Below are 23,767 nucleotides of genomic sequence, written 5' to 3'. Positions count from 1 at the left end.
GGGGGAATAAAAGTTCTCCCGCGTCTCGCATCGATGTGATAGGTAAATACGCGGGGATAGATACGTGACGTTACCTATACGCGAGTACATATGTGCCACGGTGTATACGCGTTTCCCACGAGCGCGTCGGGAAGGGTAACGTCACCCTCGTGCAACTGCGAAAGTTTCGCCGTCCACCCCCGCGCGCGTACGACTCACCCATTCGCAATTTTCACCTTAGCGATCGTGTCCGACAGTTCCTCGCAATCTCTACCGAATTATCAAATCCTATCGTGCGAAACGATTTGCGTTCACTAATCCGTATTCGTAATCGACGAGTCGTTCGCGCTCAACTTTAAACAATATGTGGCAAAGCCAGACACAGTCTCTATTTCAAATTTATGATAATTTCAAGCTTTATGATGTTAATGTTTATATGTTTTACCTACGAATATTGATCTGTAAATATCATTTAATCTTATTTTAATAAAATATCAAAGATTATTTTAAAATTTTATTGGGAGTAATACAGAGGGAAATTCTCATATGAAAAGTTGCGTGCTTTTATTTTAAATCCTATTTTTGTAGAGGCAAATAAAGATCCAGAACTTCAGAACGTGATTTTTGATCGCCTACGGCGAATTGTTTACTCGTGCGACAGTCGTTTTGCTGTTTTATGAAAATGGAAATGCGCTTCCGAAGGAAAAAAAAAACGACTTGACAATCCGCACGCCGCCTTTTCCTATTTCGTGTCGACCGCACGCGAGAAAGCATTTCCAGATCCCCGAATATTTCTCCGCTCGCGCAGTCTGTACGGGCCGATGCACTCGCGTATTGCATTTCTAGCAGACAGCTACGTGGCCACGCTACATAACCGGTACGTACATACATACATACATATACGTATATGGGAGTTACGTGTCGAATCAACTACGATCGGGGAACAGCTGACGCGATGTCCCACGGACCAATCAGTTTTATCCGTCGTGGAACCGGCCCCCGTCGTTGGTCGTGCAATTTCGAAGATTGCGCCACGGCATACGATGACGACCGGCAGTGACATCGCCGGGCCATCGACTTCCGGTTCCGTCTGGAAACCGCAGCGTCAAAGATTAACGACGTATCGTGACTCGTGTCACGGTCGCTGAGCAACGAATCGGCCGGAGAGTTCCCGACATGGTCCCTGAGGAACCCGGCGACCGAGACCGAAAAAAATGGAAAACCGTAGGAGGAGGAGGAGGAGGAAGAGCAATCGTCCACGACGTTCCTCGGGGCGAAACGTTGGCCCCCTCTCTCGTGTATACGTACACACGTACGCAGACATGTACAAACGGCCGTACACTATAGCGATAGCTACACGGTCGCAGTCCAAGTCGGAAGTTGCTTTGAGCTTTGACAAAAGTTTCCGCTTCGTTTAGGGGTAAACTTGGATCGATTCAATTTGATATTGTTGCCTTTTGCCGGGCCCGGCATCACACATTTAAATGTGTGCGAGACGTATGTGCATAAATATGCGACCCACATGCTTGCGTATCGTGCACAAGAGCCGTATTCAGATCGGATAAAAGTTTAAAGCTGTGACTCTCAGTAGTAAACCTCGGCAACTTCAGCGACGCGAATGGGGAAGGAGGCTTTTCGCGCGTTCTCTTTTTTCTCCTTCCCGAAAGAAGAGGCGACGAGGCGTACAAAGAAGAAGCGAGAGGAGAGGGGCGGGACACAGCGAGAGTCGTTTAAAGTCGTAATTGCGCCAATTTCGATTCCCTCCTCTTTTTCTGTCCTGCTCGCTTTTCATCTCTTCAACGCTACTTCTGGTAATGAGAATGAAACAAACGCTTGCGTCTCGTTGAATCGAGCCGGCAATATCGCTCGCTGAAACGAAACAAAAGATCTCGCGGCGGGGACGTCGAGTTTGAAACAAAGTCTTTATCAATTGATGATTAATAATTGAATTCGTGAGCAGAAGCAAATTAATTTTAAATAGGAACCGAGCGAAAAACAGACGTCACACAAACTTTACGTACTTTCGTATAAGTTATAATAAAATAATTTTTTTTTAATTGCAAAAGATAACTAATAAATAATAATAAATTTTCATTTACTAAGTTTATAATAAATAAGAATTAACATATAAGTTTGCGGTTGTAAAAACAGCAATAAATTAAATAAATAAATACAAAATATTAAAAAACATATTTGTATATTATCTCCTGTTAAAGTGTTTAGAAACATATATATCGATAATATTCTGAAGAAATTAGAATTTCCAAAAGTCACATATCCTATCTTGAGTACATATGATCTTGTACTTATTGTTAAACGATTTACTTTCATCAAACGAGCTTTGCTGTCGGCCTTGTGAACAGAAATACGCATTCAACGGGAGTGCGAGAAATAAGGGCGAAATTCGAGAGAGACTTAACGCGCATCCGGAGTCGTGGAGATGCTTTGAGAGCGAAATGTTTTCGTTTTGAGGTCCTTTAGAGACGTTCTTCAGAGCTTTCCCGCGGGAAGCCTCTCTTCTTTTCACGCGAGTGCAGCGACACGGTGGTGGCCGGGTTTTTAACCCATTCTTTCATGCATTTGCAGCTTTTTCACGACGCCTTTGATGTGACTAGCTAGAGTTGCGCGCGGGTTTCCCCGCCATATAGGTATGTGTACATCCAGATATAACACACCCTCATATATACAACGCCTACATACAACGGGTTTATAGGTAGAAACCCGACTACGTCCTCCACTTTTTCCGCCTTTCCAGGATCACCTTCTCTTCTCTTTGTTTATACAGCACCTCTTGGATGGTTGGATAACATTCAGGGGCAACCTCTTCAACCCCGGGACCACCCCTTCCCCTCTATTTTCCTCCATTTTCCTCCATCCGCCGCCGCCGCCGCCGCCACCACCACCGTGCCGCTAATCACTCTGCCGCGAACGTATTGTCGGTTTTGCTTTCTCCTTTTGCCACTGCTGTGTGAGAGAGAGAGAGAGAGAGAGAGAGAGTTGCTGCAAAAGAGCGAAAAAAAGAAGCAGTTGACGGTAAAATGAATTGATCGATGGCGGGAATAGAAAACGAAACACTCGACAAAGATTTGTTCGTTCAGTATTCGTCGTATGTAAACTAAAGTAAAACTAGTGCGCTTCTCAGGGATGGAAATTTAATTAAAAAATATAAAATTACAAAGTTAATTTAAAGTGACAATGATACAACACAGTAATTTCTACTAATAAGAAAGAAATCTTTCGTAAAATGATTAAAAATTATTAAAATAATTAAAAAATACAATAAATATTAATAATAATTTTAAAAAAGACTAAAAAATGAAAATTGTAATGTTTATTAATAGAAAATTATGATATTGCTTCATTTACTAGACTGTCTCGCATCATTTAAAATTAAAAACTTTGCTTTTGAATCTCTAAATATAAAATATAGCTACATTAAAGCAAAACTAAATAAGAATTCTTACAAAATAGCATGAAGCGAAAATAAATGAAGCTACAAATTATTAACGAAGAAATAATAGATGTAAAACTGTTTCGCATATCGAAGGCGTAATATTCCACGTGACGAGCATGTTTACAACTTCGTAACGATATATTGTTACGTGTAGTCAGCTATGTGCATAACGTATGACATAGAGACGACTAAGCCAAAGTGCGAGAAAGAGATAGAAAAAGTAAATGGATGACGAAAAGAAAATGACACTTGGCGCAGAGGAGGAGAAGCAATTCCACTCTCGGTTTCCTTTTTTCCATTCTCCCGTCCCGTCGCCACCCGTCCTCCGACATCGTTCTTTTTCCCCTTTTATTTTTTCGTACGACATTCGTCGCCCGTGCACCACGCTTGCGATCCGACACGAACGGGAACGAGGACGAGGAACGCCTCATCCTGCCCGTGGCCCCCACGGAGTCGTGACGATTGTAATTTACATAAGCTTTCTTTTCGTTTCGATGACGACATCGCTGAGGCTACAGCCAGTGAAGAAGCGAATAGGAAACGGCTGAAGGATCGAATTCTTTGTGCTTCGCACTTTAGATCATCGCGATACAGTATCAAGAGTTTTTAACAAGAAAGACGAAGAGTCATTTTTCGCTATTTACATTTTGATTATCTACACGATATATCGGAAATCCAAGTGGCATAAAGATGAAATAAAATATTAATACAAACAGAGTACTAAGAGTGATATACTAGCTAGGCTAATTTTTTAATAAAGAGTAAGAAATGAAGGTAACTTGAAAAATTCCGAAATTTAGATAAATAACCTACAAATTTTCTTAAGTGAAAAGTGAAAAAAGAAATTAAGTGAGAAGTGAAAGAAGAAATCATATATTATATTTCTAAATACATAACAAGTAAAACATTATTCTAAAACCTTCATATAATGTGTGTTTACACTTTAGACCATTTAAATAAAACTATAATTTGTGGCAATTTTTTTAAGTGCGCTCTCGATTTGCGCAAATATGTCGTGTGACAAATATTTAATTTCTTTAAGCAAATTTCTCAATAACGATACCATCGTATCATTATATAGTTCGAATGTATCGCGACGATAATGCAATTATCACCGTACGACAAGCTATCTCTCGCCCGGCTTCTCGGGAATGGAAGTTCTCAGTCGCGTAATTGGTACGTGACTGGCTGTTCTCCGCTACTCGTATCTATATTTGTGCCGCAGCTCTTTAATGAAACGATATTATCTTTACGACTCGCTCTGTTGATAATAGGGTTAGAGGAACCGGGACTATGCGAGCAATGCAGCGCGTAATTGAGGCTCGCGCGACCGCGTCCCTTCCGCGAGTGAAAATTTTTGCGCTCCCGCAAAGTTACGCGAAATGGCTCTCACGATCTTTCCGTCCTTGAGTATAAGACGTAGACACATTCCTCGAGAGTCGATTTTACCGGTCTAGCTGATGCGGAAAACTTCGTAATAGCCAGAGCCTTTCGTGTCTTATGAATGCTTCCTAGTAGAAATTTTGTAAATGATGACGGTTCTGTTTGTTGTAACTGCAACAGATATAAAGTTACGAAAAAGTCATCGTCGACGAGTTGAAGTTTGAAACTTCCTGGAAAATGCTGTGAAAGTTTATATATATATATATATATATGTATGGATAAACCAACAGCGTATTTTGTCTTATTTCCATAATTCAAAGAATGTCTATTATATAAAATACGCAATTTCTATACTTATATATGTCCTTTATACTTATATCCGTCGCTACATAAAATCCGATAAAATTTCTGATATACAATTTACTATCCGAGTATGATCAATAGATATCAATGTAAATATTTTCTTCGTAAACCATGTGACTCTATTTCTTATCGGTAAAAATATGATTAGTCGTCACAATAAAAAAATGTACCGATATTTACAACGGCAAAAACTCGTATACTCTGAACATCGCTGAAATATTTTCTTTTTTTTTCGGACCTTCCAATCTGTTTTAATATACGCGCAGGCACGTGCATAATCAGTGTACAGATTATTGTTGTACAAATCTGTCTGAAACCGTCGTGCATTATCAGTATCTCTGTAGTCTAGACTTAAAGCGGATGTGCCTGTGTTTGGCACAAATGTGATAAGCGTATCTATTGCGGTATTGTGTTCGGAAATGAACATCTTCGAACTATTTTCGTCGTAATTGTTTCGTATCTCAACATAAATTCGTATTTAAACTTTTAACGATAATGTGTTAAATTGTAATTTATTTAAATATAGGTATATCCAAGTATTTAAAGATTTTAACAATATTGTCTCTCCGTAATATTTTATTGTATTTGTCGTCTCTCTCTTCAGAAACTTACATTAGTAAAAAAATACTAAACATTTCAAATAAAAAACGTTTTTTTCTTCCGTACTTCATCCGTACTTGCTCCTTATATTTTTTTACGCAATCAATCAAGCAGTTAATCAACGTACAAGTTATTGCTACAACGTAAACAGCACATTTTCCAAGAGACGCGCCACGGCCTAACTACCTGCACCTGCTTTTTCTCGTTTTTTTCCTTGTCCGGTTTTGCGAGCACGGGAGAGAATTTTCTTTCTCTATAAACAGTAAAGTCCCGGACACTGAGGGTTTACACGGATCACGCAGTATCTTCTTGCGTAAATACGGATTGCGTCAGGACTGTCACGTTTTTCTATCGGTATACTGAAAACGCCGCCGTATATCTTTCGTATTTACCGTGCACACACACACACAGGCAAGAAATTGATAGACGAAATGAAGGAAAAGAGACTGACGAAGTGTAAAGCGTGACCTGGCGTGGTCGATAAGTGACATTCGTGCGTGTTATGTTATAGATATCATATATATGGATGAGAGTTCCGTGTGACTCACTACTCATTCGCCGAAGCAACCCCTCGGACACAAGCTGGTCCCGGTAAATGACCAGTCACCACCCCGGTTTTACCTGGAACTAATTCGGTAACAGGTCCGTGCCCGGAATATCCAACGTCGAGTTACGAGCGGATTAGTTTAAATCGCGAGGGTCCGAATGCGGCTCGTATTCGAGCCTAACACGTCGCCACCAGGGCTTTTAATTATAAGCGATACTCGGACGTCGGATTAAGTGGTATTTACTTTGGACGCTTGAAAACAGGGACTTTGTAATAATTTTGGAAATGTAACACAGTTACGATAATATGCAGCGTGTGCAGATACAACGATCGATGTCGTCCTGCAATAATAATAACGTACGAAAAATCCTTTCCCACGGGATTTCCGTTCAGCATTTGCAATCCAAAAACATTTTCACAAAATTTTCAAAATACTCGGAAATTCTGACAACGCTCGGGTATTGTGCCCCGGATGCGTCATTTATACCTGTCCATTTTCGATCCCCAAGAATTATCGACTAACGCGAAGCGGATAAAAGACAAGAACGAGTAATCTCGTATAAACCCTGAGGCAATCGAAAATGTCGATTCTAGAAACGGGAGTGCACTCAGCCCTACGATAAGAGCAAAGAAACTCGAATAATCTAATCGGCCGGTATCTATCATGATTACTGTTCTCTCCTTGAAGCACCGTCTTCCTCGCAACTCCCTTTTCGCTCTCTTTCATGCGAGTAAAATTAAACGTGTAAACGTTCGATTTTTGACGTTCAACTATTGACATCCGTGAATTAAAGTCACTGGCAAATATTTCTCTTCTTTCTTATCGAATATCTCTTGATAATCAATTTTATTTACTTGTGTAATAAGCGATAAACGTCGCTAAAACACATACAGATGAGCTGTGAATGTTTACACGATATCTAATTTCGACGAAATGGCTAGAAATCGTTGGAAGATCGTAAAAAAAAGTAGGCTGTACATAAAAAATACAAGTATATAACGTTCTACATTATTCATAAACCGTCTCGATTCAATAAGGATTAAATATATTTTCATTTCCTTCCGTAAAGAGCAAAAGCGGTATTTGAATTAACACCAAGAATCCCGATCATTCCACGACTGGAACACGAGATCGGTTCTAGGGCAGCGCGGCGTTGACTAGATATATCCCCAGAGAACAGCGAGCGCGGACTCAATTCTCTCCGCCATCGTGGCGCATATAGCGAGCCTTGAATTTCCGTCGTAATGCACCCACGGGCCGTACTTCCATGCTAAGCCGGTATAGCTTGGTGGAACAGCCACTTTCGTCGTGCTTTTCCGCGGCTCGCTGACGGTAGCGTGGGCACGTATAAACGTCGAGGGGAACCCGGCGCAGGTAGAGGGGAAGAGGGATAGACCACCATAATTCAGAACGAGTGCTAAAGGGAGCCTCGTACGTACCACTGCGAAACTCCCCGCGTATACTCGTCCTCGCTATTACGAGCGGTACCAGGCGAGCGAGCGAGCTCGCGCGGAGCAAAGAGGTTCGGAAGAGCAGGCACTCTACTCATAAAAATACCGACGTGCGGCAAAGAGACCGGTGGCCGAGGCTGGCAAAAATAACACTTCAAGAGATCTTACTTACGGGCGATGTAGAGCGAGGAAAATTCGCGGAGAGAACGACCGCGGTATTAACAGTGAACGAAAAAAAAGGCGACTGAGGTGGAATCCTTCCTCGCAACGAAGAAAGAGACCGAAGAAGTCAATCCTAGTTGGAGCCAACTTATTTCCGCAAAGTTTACTCTGCATTAAATTCCCCTATCGTCATTTTATAAATCTTAATGTTGCAATTTTTAATTTTTGTCTCAACATTTTGATATTTGCGGCATCTTCCAGATATTCGAATTATGTGTCGATGACAAAATTAATCAACAAGATCTTTTATCATATCCGATTTTTTTTGCAACTAATCACAGTAAACGGGAAATTCGCGGATTAATAATTACTAATTAAATCAGAAAAAAGAAATGAAATGTGCAGCAAGTGCAAGTAGTCGTCAGACCAACGACTCAGCAAATCGAGAATTTCTATTTCTCTCGAAAACCCTAAGTTGTCGCTCTTATCAAAAGGAGTCACGTACGCCACATTCAAGAAAGAGACTGTCATACCTTTCATAGACACCGCCCGATACATTCACCTTGCGCACACCTCAGACTCCAAAGGAACAAAAGAAGGAAGCTGCAAGATGGAGAACAGAAACGCAATGAAGAGACGAAGCGGCGAAGGCTTTCCGCACGATGATGCTTTTTATACAGCCTGTTCTCTGTCTCTCTCTTTCTTTCTTTCTCCTGCGTTTCTCCCAATGCCACCCTTATTCCTCCCTGTATACCGCCGAGGCTGTGGCGCCATAAGCGGCGCGCCACGTAGTTACCTCGCGAATAATTCGTTTTGTTCTCTTGAAGGTGTTAATATCGACGGCATCGCGCGCGTCACCTCCGTAACTTCTCTCCGGCACTCTTCTTTCCCTCTTCTCCCCTGATCCCTCGACACGATCGCTGCACTCGCTTGTTCGCGCTCCCCGGAGACGCGCCGCTCGAGGGAAAGGGCTGTTTGTCAGCCTTCCTTCATCGATTCGACCGTCGAGCGTGTAAGCAAACTTACAGAGACGGAGAGAAGATGAGATATCCTGAATAGAGAAGGGAGGTACGGCGGAACCTCCCTATTATCGACGCCATCGCGCGCGTCCCGCTAACACAAAATAAAATTAGCGCTCGTAACGTTTTATGCACCCCACCGTCTACGCGAGTAGCGCGAGCGAGAAAAGGACGCCGACAGGAAGAAGGGGGTGGGCCGTTCACCGCCGCCGTTTCACCCTTGAATCCCTACCACGTTGCTCACGGCCGCGTCCCTACGGCTACCGCTCTCTTCGTCTCCAGCCCCTCGCGAGCCTGTCTCACTCTTACACGCAAACTCCATTAGAGGGTCCTGGCACTCGCGGGGAATACCGTATTATGACACCGGAGGGCTTAAGGAAGAAACGAAGAACGCGCGAATGGAAGGACACGCGAGAGACGAAGAAAGCCAAGGTGCACGACAAGCGAGTAAAAAAGACAGAAAAGAATATAGGGATGAACGGCAAGAGGGAGAGAGAGGGAGAGAGAAAGAGAGAGAGAGAGAGAGAGAGAGAGAGAGAGAGAGAAGGAGGGGATATGATGTCCTGCCTAGAAACGAAGGTTTTCCCTTCTGACGGCCTCACTTAAGCGAGGAATTATAAATATATCCTTTTTGCAGATCGTGCCGGATATGCAGGATACGAGTGCATTATGCGCACAGAAGGATATCGCATCAGATATTTAAAAACATCCTTCTACCTCCCCCCAGAGAGTATCTCATTTTGCAAGAGTTTTTTTCGTTTGCAATCGTTTTTGTTACTTAATAATTTTGCCGTCATGCACTAGTTTCAGATTCATATTTCACAATCAACCGTGGTTTTTGTAGATTGTTTCAAATGGATGCACTATGTCCAATTTACAAGCATTTTCCGATATTCGAAAAAAAAAGTTACATAAAGCTATTCCTTCCAATCACAAACTATAGTTTCAAGATAATAGGTATATCATTGAGATACCATTCGTATCTTCGTAGATTGATGTAGATCTTCGTAAAAGTCATAATTGTGGTATGTTAGACTTTGCCTCTCTCTCTCTCTCTCTCTCTCTCTCATCATCGAAAGATGTTGATAATGAGAATTATCAAATACCGAACGATAAAACATTTATTAACGTGAAAGATCGCGCAAAATATCGCGCTGTTCGAAACAGCTCTATTTTATTCATAATATCTTTTCACCGCATTCGTGAAACTGTAAAAGACGAAACGTGCGCGAGAGGATTTTAAGCTTGCGTTATACTCTGAAGGCTCCTCCCCCCCCCTCCCTCACCACAAAACCACACCGAAATATATTCTTCTACCGTTTCGCAAGACCCCTGACGGTGTCGTAACTTTTCAATATTTTTTCCTTTTTTCTTTTATCCGTCAGCTGAATATACCGACCAAACATACGCGACCTCGGTGTCACCCGACGGCGTGCGCGAGCGCGCGCGCGTCTGGAAACGCTTAGATAAAAGCCAACTCTTTCATCCGGTTACGGACTTTTATAGTGAGTCTTATCAGCGTGTCCGTCATCGAATGTGTCACATGCAGTCGCGAAGACATTCAATATTACATATACGTATATACACACATATGTATATGTACATATAATACATATATACAACACATATATGTATATGTATGTATATATTTTTTTTCTAAAATTTGCTTCTTTCAAACTTTTCTAAAATTTAATTATCCAAAGATATGAAATATCCAAAGATGAATAATCTGATTAGACCGAATTTGGAAAGTTATTAAGAAAAATTAACGGGTTCGAAGGAAGCTATTATTTATACAAGGATTATAAAGTCGCAATACTGACGGAAGTGGATTGAAAATAGCAATTCTAATCTCCACATTGGCACTTTTCTCGATCTGAGGACGGCGGAAGTGGTCGAGATGCCTGGCACCACAATTTCGTTTCGTATCTTCCGCTTGGTGCGCCGTCGCTCGCGCGGTTCGTGACTAGAACTGACAAGGAAAGGAAAATTTCATGAATTGAAGCACGACGAGTGCGCGCCGCCTCCGTCAAGCGAGCCGCGCCGCGAACGGGGAAGAAGAGGAAAATCGATAGCGCGCGTCTCAGCCTCTCTTCGAGAATTTCTTGCGATCGCTCGTCGAACTCTCACCTCCGACCGCCGCCCCCGTCCTACCCACCATCGACGGCACTCAACTTATCCCCCGCGCCGCCTTCAGACTCGATCCATAACGGTTTTTGCCCGAAGCCCCCGTCGAGGCAAAATAGTTGGAAAGCCTCGGGTCATCCATCAAAGTAACGCGATTCTCGTCGACCTCGCTCGTAAGATTCACCGACCTCCGCTTAGCCCTCGCGAACTTGATGATGAAGGTCTTAGCCCTAACTCTCGGGATGCTGTATGCGCAATACGATCTCACGGCGATAACCGGCCACGTGTGACATAATCCTTGGGCAGCATAATATTCCAAGGTCGCGTGAATAGTCAGCTCGCTAATCGTTTCGTCTCGCTTCTCCTCTCACTTTGTTAATTTAGTGCACTCCCGCGCGCCCGTTACATCGTCGATAGTCTGCAACGTCGAGAGCCCTCGCTTGCCCGCCCTTTCCCCTAATGGATCGAGAGCGCGCATATATCTAGTCGACGGGATATCCGAACGCATCAGAGGTCGAGATCCGTCCGTGCACCGAAAATAGAACGAAAATGGGAAATATCCTACCCTTGCCCGCGCGTTAGAGACGAACTACTACCCCGCCGAACGTTATCCCAACCTCGCAGGCGTAACTAACGCTTTCCGTTACCTACCCGATAACTGGTTCGCCGTCGATTTACGAGGTTTTAGCCGTTCTTAGAAGACCGATGGGAAGACAGGTTCGCGAGAGAAGGAAGAATCGAGAGGGCGAATGAGAGAGAAAGGCAACGTTTATCTCTTACGCTCCATCGTTTTCCGCTCGTTGCTTTTCGGGAAGCGAAAAATCTCGGGCAACACGCGAATCTCGCGAATCCACGAACGGAGGGATAGAGCGAGTTGCATTTCGCGAATTGCATTTCTCTCTCTCTCTCTCTCTCTCTCTCTCTCTCTTTCTCTCTCTTTCTAGCGCGATCGGCTCTTCCCCGACGGAAATGAGACCGTGTGTGTTCTCCGATTCTCCCCAACTGCGCGCTATTTTCAACGTATCGTCGAAGAACACGGGTCACGCGCAAGGATCGGCGCTCGACGTCGGATAATTAAATGATAAGGATCAAAGGGAGGAGCTGCCGGTTTGAACTTTCGGCCATTGAAGCTTCCTGCACGTGATCCAAGAACAGCGCGACAATACGACGGAATAGCAATGAGAAAGCGAGGAAACTTGCCGTGCATCGAACACTTATTAGAGCGAAACGTTGTTAAAGGAGTTACTTGACGCGGTACCTTCGTCGGAGAATGACATTGCATCTACTGCGTGCGATAGACGTCTATTTGTACACGTCTCACGCAACGATCGGTAACGATCGACAACGATCAAACGTCGATACGTTACGGTACTTTCCAGTTACGGCACATTTTCCTCTGCGTTTGACGTGCTAACATCGCCGATAATTATAGTTCCTGATGATTCACATTTGTATTTTGTAATAACAATTTAAGAAAAAAGATTTCCTTGTTTGTTAAATTTCCTTGTTTAGCAAAAAATTTTTCATGATTAGCAAAACGCAGAAGAGTATCAATATTAAAAAGTCATATTAAAATCAACGTACTATTAATAATTTAAATAAAAACATTTGTTGTTTGAACAAAATAAATTAAAGACAACAAAATGTGCTTACACATATAACATTTTCGGTTTTTTATATCGTTAATCAATAAAAATAAAAAAACTCGATATAAAAATTTATATATATGTACGTATATGTTTTATATTTTTACTTTATATGTACTTGTATATTATTGTATATATATTATCAATATTTTCTAAACAATTAAATAATATAACATCATCTGACATGAGATCGATATCTCACATCAGATGATGTAAAGATACAGATTCTACGAAGGAACGATTATATTTCCTTTCCTTCTGCGCATGAAGAAGCAGAAATATAGCGAATTGAACAGGTGTGCTCAGGAAACCGTGACATATGGATGGAAAAACCGACTTCCTCCGGCGCGTTAGGGATCTCGTTTTGATTATTCCGACAACCCTCCCCGCACTCACGTACGAAACAGGAAGCGTCAGCCGAATTTTCAAGGTCAGTTTCGCAGAAGCGAAGGATAACGAGTTCACGTTCTCACGCTCGCACTTCCCGATATTTGGCTTTCCAATTAACGCGCCTGCGCCTGTGCGGATCACTCGATCCGAAACAACAAATAAGAGAAGACTCCACGATGCGTGCGAATGCACGCGCACCGGCAGAGAATGGCGAGTGTATACACGCGCGGCGCGACGCGCGATTTATTACTCAATTTGTCCGGGGAGCGTCGTTCTTTCCAACGTCAATATGGCCTGGGAAGTGATCGCTGTAATTATTTTTCAAGGACTCGGTACGGGAGAAAGCACCATAGGTTCGTTGCGAGAACCGCAACTGCGATGATAATGAAACCAACGCGGGACGCCCCGTCGTCGGTGCCGTTAAATATCAGAGAACGAGAGAATTCTCGCGTGGAGTGAATTGCACGCTCGGAAAAGACCTGCGCGGAGGGCAGAGGGGAGCTAATACGCCGTGAGTACCGTCTCCTTATTCGTCGAGAATTGATTGCGCGCTGTAACGTCGCCGAGGAGTTGTTGCGCGACACGTTGTTTTTAGTGTTTACACGTTAATTGAATTTCAGTTACGTAAAAAGGAAGGACGGCTAAATCGGCAAATTTATTTATCTCATTATAAACTGATTACCACTTATTAAATCTTTAAAAATATTTGAAATATCGCCAAATTATATTTGTTATTTATCAATTTCGTTAATTGCAAATTTTCATTACGTCTACTCTCGGCTGTACTAAAACATAGAGTAATAAGTGACTCATTTACATTTATTTTTAAATATTCTACATACTGGAAAAGGTTGCAGAGATATAAGCAATTGATTGAAGCAAAAAAAAATCAAATAATCTCATTAAAATATTATTGGATTAAATCAACAACACTTGAGGATAATTATTACGAACGAGTATGGAGTCGTCCATTATCATTTATCGCGTTTATAATCGAATAAAATATCAACATATTTATTTTCCAAAAAGAAAATATAGACGAAGAATATTATTTCGCAAAATGTTCTCTTTAAAAAAATAAATACAAATAAAAATATCACATAAAAAGAAATGATAGATTTAATGAGAGAGAAAATTGTTAATCAATATATACCTATATTCTTGTATTATATTGATCTCTTTTTTGACTAACATTTCTATAACTTCCAGATAATATTTAATTCGTTTTTAAAACATTGCTGCAATTGTCTTCGCGCAATAAATAATGGATAAATAAAATATCTTTGTCATTCAGAAATACTAATTTCGTGCATCTTGCGATGATCGGGATCTCGAAAAGAGATGACAGCGGAAAAGTGAGAGAGATATCTTAGATATTTACAGACTCCGGGGCACATCCGCGACAGGGTTCATAGCATCGTGGTTAACCTGCATCGAAGATAGGCCTTAACGACCTGCATTTGCCTACGTAATGGCGGTTACGTCTCACTGATAATTTCCGATAAGTGCTCGACCGCGTTAACTAGAGCAATCACCAGAAGCCCTCTACCTCCTTGTTGTGGTACCTGCCATCAGTATCGTGATAACGACGATATCTATGTTGCAAAGATATTATCTAACAAGATATTTAACAATAAATAAAAATTTATATAAATTATGTTATAATAAAGATTAAAATTAATTATTATTTGTTATTATTGCTTGCGGTCGACTGCCAATATTATATTTATCTATTTAACTCTAATTTTAGTTCGCTAAATTTTTCCTTTTTTTACAATTTTTACATTTTGTTAAATACTAAATGGAATTAATTATATTGGAATTATATTTATATTGCTTATCTCTAAATTTACCGTAATTCCGTAGATCAAAGACCGGAATGTATTATCGCTGAATTAGCCTAGTTGCCTCTTTCTAAATTATTTGTCTTACCTGAAACATAAAAAAAATCATAATTATTTTCAAGTAAATTATTATTGCTTCCTATGAAAATAAAATCTCCAGAAAGGAATAATTATTGTGCATGAAATATTAATTATACAAAAGAATTGGATCGATTAAAGAAACGCGAGAATAAAACAATGTTTCGACGGAACGATGTAAAAAGTCGATGCCCTGCGAGTTAATCAATTTCACGGCCGATCGGAAGAGCAACGACGGAAGCGGCCGGTGCGCGCGCGCGGGTTTATAAATAATCGCGATGCCGCCCCGCGTGCGTTCGCTGGAGTATAACGGACGGCCGCGCGTGCTCGCAGCGTTAATAACGGTAAGTAACGTGGAGCGTGGCAAGAAAGACAGGGATGAATACGCCGCGGAACTCGTGACTGATGGCGGTTCCCGCGATCCACTTTGTCAGCCGCACCGCGCCATCGCGAAACTCGCTCCGCTCTGAAGCAACAAAGTACGAGGCAACAAAGTGCGAAGCAACAACAAAGTATACACGCGCGACACATTACTCGCCGCGACGCTCTCTTTCATCCAGAAGAATCCCGAGATCTCGTCGCCGCTCGATTTGTCAAACTCGCCCCGGTGGCCTCCGCGACGACCATTCGAAATCTCAACGAAGCCGAAATGCAGATCCACCCAATTACTGTCCGTGACACGGCTATAAATCGCATCTGGCTTTTAAGTAGATGTGGTGTAACTTCGTCTTCGGATCTTCGCAGAGCCGCGTTTTACATTTTATCCCGATTACTACGATCCGCTTTATTAACCCGCTCCGCGTTTAAAGTCTCTATTTGCATCAACAGTCCGTAAAAGCTTAACTTGATGATCCGTTATCTCTTTTTAAATTTCTACATACGGTATAGAGCAAGATAATTTGCTTAATCAAAGTCAAGCTGAAACATTATTTGCAATTATCGTATTCTCTTTGGAAAAATCTTTGAATTTAGCCATAGTTAAAACATGTAAGTGTAGACACGACTATATATATATATATATATATATATGTATGTATATTAAACTCGTCATCATCTAAAATTTCAAAAAAGAACTTAAAATGCAACGCTTATACGCGATTAGCAGTAACGCGACAATAGAGACATTATAACTTTCAAGTGGAAACTGTATAATTCTACCCCCGGAATTCACGAATCCGCAGTCACGTTTTCCGTTTCCTACTCGGCAATCATAATAGAGTTATTACATTCTCCATTCTAATTAATCGTCATAAAGCCGTGCAATTACGTTTTTATATGCTTTTCACGCAGGCTATTCAAGAACATTACAAAGCATAGGCTGTCAGGGTAAATCCAGCTGAGGTGTTTAAATCTTTTTTTTTCAGAGTAGCAGAGAAAATAATTTTTCAACGTTTCAATTAAGCGAAAGAAGTCGTTGACTGACGGCGCTTAATTGAAATAAAATCGACGAACGGCCAGCGTCGAAATTAAATTTTTGTCTCAAACAAAGATTGACGGCGCCATGAATAAACGGCATTTGCGAGCGAAATGCGTGTAAGCGGAGCTGTTTAATTGCCAAAATATCATTGTGCATCCCTCGCGAGGGAGAGTCACGACGACGGTACGGTAGGAGCGGAAAGTTAGGGGAGGACACAGTTGCAAAGTCGGGGAAAACTTTGTCGAGGCGAGTCGGCTCGCTCGCTCCTCCGCCAGTAATTGTCCCGATCCATTTCCGGCGGCGCGGCGACGACGATGGTGGTAGTGGTAGTGGCAGCAGCGGCGGCGGCGGCGGCGGCGGCAGCCGCGGCAGCGGGGCGAGTGCGCCCGGGCCCGCTCGCTCGTTATACGGCAGCAACATCGATTATTCCCAATTATAATAACAAATGCAAATCAGGAATAACGACTCGGAAGCCCGGCAATAAAGTTTCCCCAGGCGCTCGTTCGTTCGTGCCACTTGCGTATACGAGCGCTATCGGGACTTGCACTCTTTCCGTTTTTCCACGTTTCCGGAAACGGTCGTATCGATGACAATTGACCATTACCATTATATAACAAACAAATTAAATCGAGCGCAAGCGAGTTTTTCACGCGACTTGTGCAATCGCATCGTCCCGCGGCGCATTCGATAAGAATATACCACGTTGATTGCGACAAGTGTAAAAATTGAGCGTGCAACGCAACAACAATGCGGTCATAGTAATCGGTAATACACAACGCGTCAATCACGAAGGGATCAATTAAGCAGCTCCAACTATGCCCGTGCCATCGACAATCTGCCCACACACGAATAATTAATCAGGTTTCGATCGTATCAGACGCGCAATCACTGCGCCGGCGGTCATAACCAGCGCGTTTGCGGCCGTGCGACGTGAGTTTTATAATTAACGAAAGCAAAATTTTATTATGCAAAACGGGACCGTTCCAATTTTCGGAGTTTTACGGCCGGTGACGATTGATCGGGCTACCCGGTAATTACGCTTAATTACGGGACCCCACTTCGGCGGTTGCCCCGAAAATAACCTTCCCTAAAAAGTAATTGCCTTGCTCATGGAATTTTTACAGCAACATTTTATTATGCAAAATGCAAATGCATCGGAGACTACCTACTCGTTATTCTCGCAGCAGAGAAGCCACAGATGCTCCATGAATGTGCGATTCGCACGAAATATAGTATGGAATAATTACAACGAGCTTCGAATACTACGATGAGACTTTAAATAAATAAGAATTAGCCGTAACATGTAAAATGATTGAGTTGAAATTATAAGATATAGCGAACGCGCTATCTATTACATTTATCAAAGTTGTATGAACAGTATTCAATACAAGATATATAACGTACAATATAATGAAAATCAATAACATAAATAAAAAGACATTGGATATGATGAAATAAAACAAGAAGTGTCAAAGGGAAAAACGCAGATATATTTCGCTGTCGCCATTGTTAGCTCCGATTGGCTCCACTTGCTCCATCATGTTCCGAGTAATATCCAAAGGTAGAGCGACACAAGGGAAAATTGCGAGGCGCGGGGACGGACGAGTGGCACAACGATTACCGCGAGTAATCGCGATAATCGTCACGGGACCTGCTGCTGGAGTCACGACACCGGCCGAGCCTGCCGATGGCCGAACCAAGCAGAACTGAATATTCATTAGCGATGATAATGCCACACGATCCTCTCTCCCTCTACTCTGTTTCCCGTTGCAAGCCTCGATCCAGCAAAGCCCCTTCCTCTCTCTCTCTCTCTCTCGCTCTTCCTGTTCATCTCGCATCTTCCGCTTTTGCTCCATCTCTGCCACTACTGTTTCGTTGCAACGCGACTGCACAGTGCACACACGTCCGTGTGTGCACGCCCTATCCATTCCCTTCCAACAAAACGGTGCACTGGCTTTTGAATACGGGACTGATTATTATTCAGAAAGTATAGCGCTCCGGCCGACTGCGAGGGGAGGAGTACCGGGCGAATCTAACTCGATTACGTCCTCGCATAACTCGGGGTGAAACACCCCGGTCGCCTCAGGGCGACTACAGTACGGGGAAGCGGGGGAGAGGTCGGTTCTCTTTGAGAGGTTGCGTCCCCTACGTCGCGTTCCACCTACGCGCCGAGAAATCGCGATAAGTCGCTCTGCCGCGACGAGAAATTAAATGGTAACGAGAACGTCGCAGGCAGTGCTATTTTAAAGCACGCTATTGAACATGAATCAAGAACAGCTCAATTCCGCAAAGCTAATTTTTGCTCAAGGTTTTGCTGAAATTGTTTTGGGATTTGAAATCGCTGTATGCGATATCAGCGAGTTTAGATTTCGCTTGACACGGCCATGCGAAAGTGTAAGCCCCATGTTTATTCGCGATAATGGAAACGTGAGGACGTAACGTTGTGGTTTCGTAGAATCAAAATCTGAACTCGACGAAATTATAGCAGTTTCAACTTGTGATTTACGAATGTTGAAAATAAAATATTTCATGACAGAAGGCAATAAGAGATACCAGTATTAAGATTGTAATTCGACCATGGGTTTTATATCATTATAGCTTCATTTTTGGTCGTTTTACGGTGTTATTATAAAAAACATTTCTCTAATCAGGAATAAATGTAAAAGAAAAGATTAAGTATACTGAATAATTTCAATAATTTAAGTTTATTTAGATTTATAGCATAACATTCGATGTATGTAAATGTTTTAATTTTTTTAATAAATTGCTCAATTTATGCGTGCTAATTTTCGGACCTATTGCACATATGTGAGAAACAAATTCAGGATTGATTTACACTCGTAACGTAATAAACTATTCTTGTTTCAAATTAGGATAATGGAATGAAAGAAGCGAAGATTTATGCAGTAAACTACATTAACTGCGCTATTTGTTAATCGCACTAGATGATGTTCGAACGACTAAAGCAAACGTTATTTGTTCAAGTGCTACCGCCGTATACTGGTTAAAGGAGACCAAGTTTAAGAGGAGAATGAGTCAAAATCAACGCGCGGTTAGTTTAAGAAGAGTTACTATTCTTGCACTTCTGACCGTCGCGAGATTGGCGGAAATGACTGTAGCTGTGCTTAGCAATCGACGGTGAATCACGACTGTATAATGAGTGTATGACTGAATCACGAGTGATAATTGCGATGAGAATATACGAGGAAATACATAAGTGATAAAAAAAATTATTCTACGAAATAAATAAGTGGTTATTCACCACGTGTGCAAAGTCATTAACCTTAACATGTATAATTAGTTTAATAAACAATATGTACTCAGAAAAATCAATTCTTCTTAAACATAATCGACAATTTATTTTAAGTAATCTGTGCAAGTATTGTTTAAGAAAATATAAGATCGCGTATTGTCATAAAATAATTAAAAAACAAAATCTTTTCTTTTTTAAGACATCGACAAAAAAAGACAAAATGATTAAAATTGACTTTCTAACAAGTTCAATATTTCACGGCATTTGGAGGGCGGATAGATGTATGAACATATATCACCGAAACGCAATCAATCGGATACAAGGTTCGTAGTCACGTCGAAATGAAGTAAATGAGATCTTTCGAGAGAGGTAGTTCTTTTTTCACTCTTCCACGAAGGCGACGCGACCGAAGCTAAAAGTGGAGCGGAGCATGAATTTCGTGCGCGTAAGGCACACGGAAATTTATATCGTTGGCAAGAAAGTGGAGAGGACAGCACGTGTGCGCGTGAAAAGCGGGCTGATGCACGCGTGCGAAGGGAGAGCTGCACGCGCGTGCACGTGCACGCAGTCGATTCCGCTACCAAGTACTTACGACACGACGACGCGGTTCAGGAGCGTGTTCGACCTAAATACGTGTAGCAGCCGGCGCTCTCCAGAAATGTCCTCCGTCGTGCGGAAAAACGTAAGCTCCAGCGAGAGCAGTTCCGCAACAGCGACGCAAACGCGTCCATAAATCGCTCGTGTTCTCGCCGTGAAATTATCTGGATTTTTGGAGCTTCACGGTGACAAGGAAATTCCAAGATTTCCTCGCGACTTCGCTCGGGATACGCCTCGTCCTCTACCATTCCATTTTCATTCCCTTACAGTCAGCAAAGCGATGAGGAGAGACAAGGATGGGCTCTCTCGCTCACGCGCGCGTATGTTCTTTCTACGTGCAAGCACTCCGGCAAAAATTGAGCGAATTCTCGACGCGCCGGCGAGACTTCTCGTGAAAAGAAGCAACGTGCGTGCGTGTGAATTTAGACCGGCTATGTTTCATTTAACTGCCCGCGGCCTCTACAAATTGACTCTTCCGCCGTCTGACTTGGGAATAAGTAAAGTTGCCTGGAGTATAACGCGAAAGACTTTCAGCCAAGATACGATAAAAATTTGTTTAAGAATTTTTAATGAAATACCGTAGCAAGCGGTTCGACGGCTGAAGCGCGTGAGTTGTCTTGAATTTAATAATCGCATTGCTGTTCGTTTCTTAGCACAATAAGAATGATATAAGCGCAACAAATATCCGAAGAACTCCCCAAACAATTTAAATTTCACGATGTAATCAACTGTGTAAGGGCGCAACTGAATCTAAAATTTATATTTGCAGGAAACAGTTTCATCATATTGCGCGATTATATAGCAAAAAAAAAAGTGTGCATCGCTGAGCTATTATTATGTGAGTGAAGAGCATGTAAAGGATATAATATTTGTAGTAGCATATAATTTATATTCTTATCAATACACTTCACGGATGAGTAGATAATTTCAATGTAAAAGAACATCGTAGTTGTAGTTTTTAAAAAGAATAGCGCCATTGTTGACCAATCCGCCGATTATCACAGGTAATGATCGATCGTTTAACCAGATTGTCGTGAAAAAAAATTCTACGCCGCGAGACACAGGCGCCAGGAAAACAAGCGATTACGTCAACGACGCGATAGCTGTCGCAGTAATTGGAACTTCATATAAGATAACATCAGAGCGAATTAAACAATAATATAATACACAACGCGTCTACCGATAAATCTCAGCGCGACGAATTAGAAAGCAAAACCGTGATCGACAGATAATTAATAGAACTCTACGTTATGGTAATAAAAACAATAAAAACAACAAAATTTATTCTATCAAAATAATTTATGCGCGATCATACTTTTCACTTGTCTTAGAATAAGTACGAGACAGTCTACGAAATCTAAATAAAACGCGGAGAGAATAAAATGGTACGTCGGCAATATTTGCAATATCGTTCCTCGAGTCAGGCACGCGTGTATCCTCCTTTCCCCATTTGCATAAAATTGCAGTTACATCTCGGCAGACACGTTTTCCTTTCGCGCCGCGCAATACAAATGTCCCGCAAAATTTCTGATAGTAAAGTAGTTCGATCCCCCTTTCGCGCTGCGTCAGCAGAGAGAAGAATGAAAACGAATAACGAGACACCTTTCGATTCTATTGTACGAGCACATCTCGCGAAATATTACACGTGTGAACGGACAAAAATATCACGTTTATATTAAAGAGAAGGCTTTCTAAGCGACGCTGCATTTCGAAACAGTCATCATAGCATTTTTTATTCATTGATGAATTGATAAAATAGTATATTCAATAATATTTATTATTAAAAAAGTAATTCTATTACTAAATCATTAATAATTATACTATAATAATCTTTACTATAAATATCTTATATTCTTGACTAATTACAGTAACATAAATCTATATCTTAAAATAAAATAAAAAAATTAATACTTGCTCAGTACATATCCTAATTTTAGTCGGAACAAATCTATTCGTTATTTAGATATGTAACTACGTGATCTTTTTCACTTACATCATCGATGATTTCACCGGCAGCGCAGATCAGAAAGATGAAAATATATTGAGCTGCAAGATGACATTTAAACATTACATGCGAACGATGGTTAAGTAACTGACTGTTTTATACGAAGCGCGTGTTCAAGGAAAACCTGTTCTCATGCATTTTCCGCCATTGTCCGACAATATCACGGCAAATGAGGCACGAATTCTAACTTTATTTTCAGACGAGACAAAAGCGGACTCTACGCCCCCTTTCTTCTATGCTGTTGTGTTTCGTGAAATTAAAATACTTCAATTACGCTACTCTCGCCGTTTACGCTCCGAATACAATGATGCGGGATGGTACTTCACACAAAATAACAATTGCATAAAAGTACCCTCTAATTTCTTCTACTCTTCGCGTGTACACGGCAGACTAGTTTCAGGATTCGCTTAACCAAAGGAAAACGCAACCGGGTGTAAAAAAAACATTGCGCAAGATATGCTACTTTAAAGAGATACAACAAACTGTTATGTTGTATTTTGTACCAAAATTGCTGATTTAATATGTGATAGTCTACAAAGCCTTATAAAATATGCAAGTGCATAATTATATGTCTGTATGTTTCAGATTTGATACATCGTAGAGTTTTCAAAAATTTTCTCTGGCAAATTTTCAAATCTTCACATATGTTAGTATAAATAATACTTTTGCATTACATTAACAGTAATTTTAAATCTCAATTATCAATCAAAAAATAAATGTATAAAAAGTTATTGTTATATATCAAAAAATAAATTATTTTACAATACTTTTTTACTATTAGTTGCATCTATTTTACGTGATTTTGTCTACGTTTGACGACAAGCTAATACCGTAAAGCGAAATCGGTTTATTTGATGAGACATAACGTTTCAGAGACTACACGATTACATTACCGAAAGCTCGACGTAAATTAGACGGGGAAGAGTAAGAAGACGAGATGGCAGCAGCACGCGGACGTAAATCGTCGCTACGATCGAAGCAGTGTAGCAAGGGTAGCTTCATGCAAATCTTATCGCCGGTACGAGACCTACGTGGAAGGGTAGAGCAGGCGAAGATGGCAAGAAGATTGGCCTGGGGCCCTGGGAGAGCGCGGTGTCGTTCCTTATCTGCAGCCACGAGAGCGCATAAATGCATCCTAACGGACGCGTCCGAGAGCCGAGCGCGTCCACGAGGGCCTGTCACACATCGCATTGGCACGCGAACGCACCTACCTACCCTCTATGCGATGCACAAATACGGGCACTCGACAATACCCGGACACATTATACAGCACGCGCGTATACACGTAATAGACGAGAAGGCTGGGTGTACGAGCGACGAGACGAGGAAAACGGAGGACGACGCCCGCTACATTGTTTCATGAACATAATTTGCACTATCGCGCCGTGCAGCCCGTAAATTCTGGCGCGAGTCGCGGTGCTCACCCTCGTCTCCCTTCTTTCTCCCCCCCC

The 23,767-nt window shown here is 41.7% G+C and overlaps 1 protein-coding gene and 1 long non-coding RNA gene across 2 annotated transcripts in view; both read right to left on the bottom strand.

Annotated features, from left to right (window-relative positions):
* LOC105455922 (Krueppel-like factor 6) overlaps nucleotides 1–23,767 on the bottom strand; it is a 329,696-nt gene that overhangs the window by 277,330 nt on the left and 28,599 nt on the right. The window lies entirely within an intron of this gene.
* On the bottom strand, nucleotides 4,288–5,371 carry LOC105455928. Its single transcript, XR_975183.1, has 2 exons — nucleotides 5,171–5,371; nucleotides 4,288–4,987 (listed from the first exon to the last, which is right to left on the bottom strand). It is a non-coding gene; the product is annotated as an uncharacterized LOC105455928 (long non-coding RNA).

The sequence above is a fragment of the Wasmannia auropunctata genome, unplaced genomic scaffold (genome assembly GCF_000956235.1).
Source record: "Wasmannia auropunctata unplaced genomic scaffold, wasmannia.A_1.0 LD335828.1, whole genome shotgun sequence".
Classification (NCBI taxonomy): domain Eukaryota; kingdom Metazoa; phylum Arthropoda; class Insecta; order Hymenoptera; family Formicidae; genus Wasmannia; species Wasmannia auropunctata.
Note: the sequence above shows the minus strand (reverse complement) of the source record. Positions and strands in the feature narration are given on the sequence as shown.